Here is a 6,191-nt window from a genome sequence, read left to right as displayed (position 1 = left end):
AAACTCCCTGCAAAACAAAACTAAGCCAACAAGCAACCTCATGCATGCTCGGCTAGAAGCCTTTCCTTTGCCATGATGGTTGGTTATGTGTTCGGAGTTTTTCATGTATGGCAAGGCTGGGGAGTATTTTGTGGCCCAAGGGCCAATTTGACCCCAGGCCAGGATATTGGGGGCTGCATGCCAGCAGTGGGCAGGGCCATTGTCTAAAGTGGGTAGAGTCCACACACATACAGTCCATTCACGCAGAGGGACAGATACACGCACACACATTCTCTCCCTCACGCTCTCTGAGACAACTTTCCCAAATGGGAAAGGTGAGGGTAGAGCAAAGCAGGCTCCTGTTTGAGCCACAGCCTTGAGGAGTGCTCCTCTAGGTTGAAGCTCAGTCAGGAGTCACTCTCCCACTTCCTCTTCCTTCTCTGAGAGGGTGGTGCTTTGGGGAGGGGGTGAGACCTCACAGGAGGCCTTTGTGGGCTCAGTGGGGAAGACTGGCAGCCTGAATTAACCCCATGGGCCAGAGGTTCCCCATCTGTGATGTAGGAGAACATTCAATCATGTGATTCCCCTTTCCCCACATTCTCAAAAGGTGTCCTGAACAGGGAGAGCCCGGCCATGTGATTCTTCTGAATGTGTCAATTGTCTCTAATTTGCTTGCCCCATGCCCACGGCAGTTGTGCTGTTTTTTTTTTTTTTTTAAATTGGATAGTAGGGATGCACGAATCCATTACCTGGCTCCACACAGGGGCATCTATGGTGGGGGGGAGGCGCTCCAACCCTCCCACTGGAATCCTCAATGGGGGGGAGGCGCTCTGTCCCTCCCCCCGGAATCCTGCCCGGCCAGCTCTGTTCCATGGCCAAGCCGCGGAGCCACCGGCCAGCTCTGGCTGCCCGCAGCCAGACTTCCAGTTGCTGGGCAGCCCTGCAGGGATGCAAATGGTGGCTGTCATAACTGCCACCATTTGTGTCCCTGTATTGAGCCAGGATAGGCTACGTAAATACTTATGTAGCCTATCACAGCAGGGGGGAAAAAAACCCAGCGTACGTAAATGGCGGTAGCCGCCGCCATTTGCGTACACTGGGTTTCCCCTCCCCGCCGTGATAGGCTATGTAAATACTTACGTAGCCTTTCACGGCCTCTGCAGGGACGCAAATGGCATCCCTGCCTTAGCCGTGATAGGCTACGTAAGTATTTACATAGCCTATCACGGCTATGAAGAGGAGGAAGCGAATGGCGGCCGCAGGACGGCCACCATTCGCAAAGCAGTGCAGACGGGAGCAGGTAAGTGCTCTGTTTCGTGCACCTTTCATGGGGTGGTGGTGGTGGGAACTTCGTCCCGTGCACCTTTCGTGGGGTTGGGGGCGGGGGCTTCGTTCTACGACGGATTTCGGGGGGCTGAATGCACTGGCATTCGGCCTCACTGAGATCTGTCATGGAATTCTCTGACGTCCCTGTTGGTTAGTGAAAAGGGGAAGCATTCATCTCCCAAAGAATTCATAGCTGTTCCAGACTCCGAGACTTGCCTTTTGACTAGAGAACCTGCCCATGGTAATGGCTTCAGGACAGTTAGCCTTCCGAAGCTGTGATGAGTGTAGTTGTGGTTCAGCATAACATTCACAGGTGAAAGCCCTTTAGAAAACAAATAAATTGCATTGATGTGTCACTGCAAAGCAATTAGATGACAAGGAAGGAACAGGTTTCAGTGAAGGCTGAAGGAGTCAATTTACCCAAATAAGGGAATCCTTCCCAGCCGGGTGTGTGAACTAAGATCAAAGAACTAGTTTCACTTCAATTAGGGTTCACCTTTCCCACAAAAGCAACCATTCTGTGGACACTGGCGTACACTTGAAATTAAAGTTCACACAAACCAAAATTCAGACTTTTCAAAAAACCCAAACTTTGGAATATTGGGAATTTGATATAAGCATTCAACATTTAGGCATTTCTTCTCCCAAATTTAGGGATGGGTGAACATGCAATGTTCAAGCTTGTTGTTGTTCTCCAAATTCTCCCTCAGAGCTCAGTACACCTTGTTCCCATTCCCAAAGATGAGCTCTTTAAGAAAAAAAAAATCAGGAAAACAGAACATTTTTAGAAGTGTGCACCCAAAATGCTCACTTTCCCCCCATCAGTAACATGTGGAAAATGTGCATTTTTGGAAAATGTACATATTTTGGATGGGCTCACGTGAGTCACGAGGGCACATTCAGGGTAGCAAGTGGGCCTTGTTCAACTGTTTTGTGAAGATGAATGAGATTCTCATAAAATCCTACCCAAATTCATTGCAGTTCTAGTTTACACTGACTGGTACCTATTCCTCTTCAGGAATAAGGACCCCCAATAGGATGCACATATGCTATTTCCTTGGCGTATTTAAAGCCAGAACAACATAACTGCTAGGCATCTTGTATGATTGCTCACCACCCTTCTCTTAGGGTGATCATGCATCCTACTTTACAGAGAACCATCCTCTATTTGTAGGGCTGTAAGAAGACTGTCCTCCATTTGAAGGGCTGTTCTGTCAAAAATTAAAGATAAAGTCCAGTTCAATGATAAAGAACCATGAGAAGAGAGAGAAGGGGCCTTGAAGTTGTCCATCAATAGTTACATCTGGATTGCAGACTAAGCAGACGCACAGGTCACCTGGCCACAGTCTTCCCCAGTATAGTGAGATGGGTTGCATTTCTATTTAAATTATAGTCATTATTTCTAAGTTCGCAGCTATGCATATTAATTAGCAAATGCAAATCTGATATAAATCTGTGTCCTCTTTTTTGGCAATGTGTAAGTGGCCATACTAACTTGTCCTCTGCAAACCAAGTCTGGGCAGAAGGCAATTCGCAATGGAGGAGCTGCTGGTTCCTCTGCCTACTGCTTTGGCCTTGAAAAATCACCCACCTCACTGGGCTTCCAGAGTTGTGCAGGCCTTACAGATGTGGGACTCCAGGTGTGGGGATGGGGCATATGGGTGGAGGACTGGGTGGACCCAAACTGTGACTGGGGGAAGGGCTATGCCTCAGTCTCACCCTCCTCCTCCCGCCTGCTGTTTCTCTGTTGAAAGTTGGGCCAACCTACTGCTCCTCTGCTGAGGAGAAGTAGCGGCCAGGGTTTCACAAGGCAGCCAAGTAACATCTAGTTCTGGCCTAAGAGCAGAAGAAGCTTTGCGCTTCAGCTGTTTTAGGATGAAGCTGAAGTGTCATCACCAACATGCAAGTAACTCACACAAGCCACAATCTAAAATACTCAACTGTAGGATTTTGGCATCAGAGGTTTGATAAAGTGTGGATAATTGTGCCTGTAATACCTTTACCCACACACCCCTGAAATGGGTGTAAATTACAATCCCATTCACTTGGTTACATACTTTCTGTGATTCCAGAACAATGTTTACCTAATGAGCCAGTGGAATGATTAACCCTAATGGAGCACATCAATAGTCTATCTGGCCCAGCATCAGTCCACAGTATCCAGCTAGATGCCTCCACAGAGGAATTTGACAAGAAGTCCATGAAGGCAGCAGCCCTCCCCCATTGCACTCCCCCCCCCCCGTAATAAAGAGGCACACTGATTATGAACAGGGGAAAAACAACAACACACCTGTGGCACCTTAAAAACTAGCAGCATGAGCTTTCATGGACCATAGCCCACTTCCTCAGAAGCACGGAATGTCATCCTGATTCAACAGACCAGGGGTGTCGAACCTCTTTCGGCCCAAGAGCTGAACTGCATGTCAGAGAAATTCTTGGAGGCCACATTCCAGTGATGGGCAGGCCAGAAGGCAAAGGCAACGAAGTCTTAGGAGGGGCACTTCAACCTTTTAGAATGGGTGAGGCACCCCAAAGGTGGGAAACTACCAAACAATTGGTGGTTGGGGGAAAAGGGGAGGGGCTAGGGGAAGAGTGTGGGGCCATCTGGAGAAGCCTGGAGGGCCACACTGAGACCCCAGGAGGACTGGATTTGTCCCCCTGTCCTAAGATTCTGCACTCTTGCAATAGACTATCTTTCATGTATGTATTTAATTGAAAGCCATTTAAGCTAATGGCTATTGGCTAATGTATCTTCTGGAACTGAGTTCCGTAAGCCAATTATGCATTTTATGAAGATGTAATTGGCTGTTCTGAATTGATGGCTGTCGGTTGATTTCATTGAGTGACTGTATATTCTATTATTATTCTACTTTCTCTAAATCATGCATAGTTTTATAAACCTCTACATTGTGTTCTCCAATACTCACCATTTTTCCCTAAGCTAAAAAGCCCCTAATGCTTAATCTTTCCTCATAGGGAAATGGATTTGTCAAGACCCACTAAGATGTGGGGGCACAGCTAGACCCACAGATTTATCAAAGGCTGGAACAGACCCCAGGATTCCTCACTAGAAAAGATCAAAAAGCAAACCAGAACTAGTAGAATACCCATATGATTGTCTAGGAGAAATTGGAAGCAAATTTGGAGGATTCTGTGTAGGCAAAGCATCTATAGGAAGTTTAAGAGGATTAAAAACATTTGGTTGGATCAAGATTTAAGTTGGATCAACTGTCCTGGCAGAAGTAGGCTACCTTCCCTCCTCCTTCCCAGGGCAGCCCCTCCAGCCCACTTAAAATGCTACACAGAGAGTAAGGAATAGGGTGATCTGTGGTGTGGGGGTTGAAGGGTGATCAATGGGAATTTGAAGGGTCCTGTTCAGACAAATGATAAACCTCTGCAGGAATTCTGAGGGAAGCCAAAGAAGTTTCAAGACAATATGCACAATTTCTCAAGGGGTTGAGCATATGTCCACTAGCTATTCAGCATGTCTTCAAAGAAAATTCCAGGTTGCATGCTCCAGATATGGTGATCTGGGAGACATCAAAGACACACCCAAATGGCATCTTGCTGTGTTTTCCAGTTCAGTGTTTGTGCACTAATTCAGAAGCACTGAAATTTGTTTACAGAGTGTCAGTCATAAGTAGATGATTTTACCTGAAGACTCAAGGCACAACCACTATACATTGCACAGCCCATCACTGGTTCAATGATTCTCAACACCTGCCATGTGAATAGGTGGGTACAAGTGTGGTGGGGGGACGGGGATGACTAGAATACAATGAAAATATGGGTGTATGTAAGCTTTGGAGTCTGGTTTCAGAATGGTTGTGCATACACTGCTGTGCAGTCACACACCCTTGTGTGAGCCATTTGCTGAAACCCACCTCCAAGAAGGGAACATTTTCTTGTCTCTTTAGGTCATGCTCATCTCACTCAGCATCCCTTATTCAGCTCTGTCAGCTTCTGTCAAATTGTGATGTACATCATACACATATTTATAATGTGCCCAATTATACTCAACAGCTTAGAAAAAAAGTAGGGAACAGGTATCTCTCCCTGCAAGAGGGGTTTTCTCCCCTTCTTTTACTAGGATGCTCCATGTTCCATACATAACTAAGCATGTAACAACATCTCTGAGAAATGCTGCTATTCTTCTCAAAAACCCTTTTGGCACCTATGTTTTGCTTAAGGAAGAACTTCAAATTTTGCTTGAGGCAAAATTTGGTAACATCCTAGGGCAGCCTTCCTCAACCTGGTGCCCTCCAGATGTGCTGTATTGCAAACTCCATCATCCCCAGCCATCATGGCCACTGTCATGCTGGAGTGATGGGAGTTGTAGTCAAACCCATCTGGAGGTCACCAGTTTGGGGACAGCTGACTCAGGATTTCGAGGAACTACCCCAAGAAATTCCACTATCATAATTTTATAGGTTTCTTTTGCCTTGCCTTTATGGTTTCCTCTTGAGGAGGTAGCCCTATGTTGGCTTCACATTTTGGTTTGAGTGAATATTTAGCAGCAACTCCAAGGGCAACCTCATCTGTGTCCATATCTCTATTCAGTTAGCAAAAAAGAAAAAAAGTAATCTTGATAAATTGCTCATTAACAGTAATGGTGCATTCCCTCACATAATTAAAAATAAAAAAGGGATGAAGCTGTAAGTGAAACTCACCTGTAAACAAGCTACTTGAAGTATTTTGCTGAAGGATAATTACAATTGAGGAAGCGGATTAATTAAAGACAAACATAAAGGCCTCTGAGAGTGAAGCTTGCAAGCAAAGCAAGTTTTTTAATTTCACACTATTTCATGTGTGATAAGTGCTTGCTCTGGAGCATAGGTTGCGCTAGAGAAACCATTTCTAGCTGCTAGGCAAACCAAACCCATGCT

Source organism: Heloderma suspectum, chromosome 2 (assembly GCF_057233095.1).
Source record: "Heloderma suspectum isolate Gila_16-S chromosome 2, 16-S_ref, whole genome shotgun sequence".
Taxonomy (NCBI): domain Eukaryota; kingdom Metazoa; phylum Chordata; class Lepidosauria; order Squamata; family Helodermatidae; genus Heloderma; species Heloderma suspectum.
Note: the sequence above shows the minus strand (reverse complement) of the source record.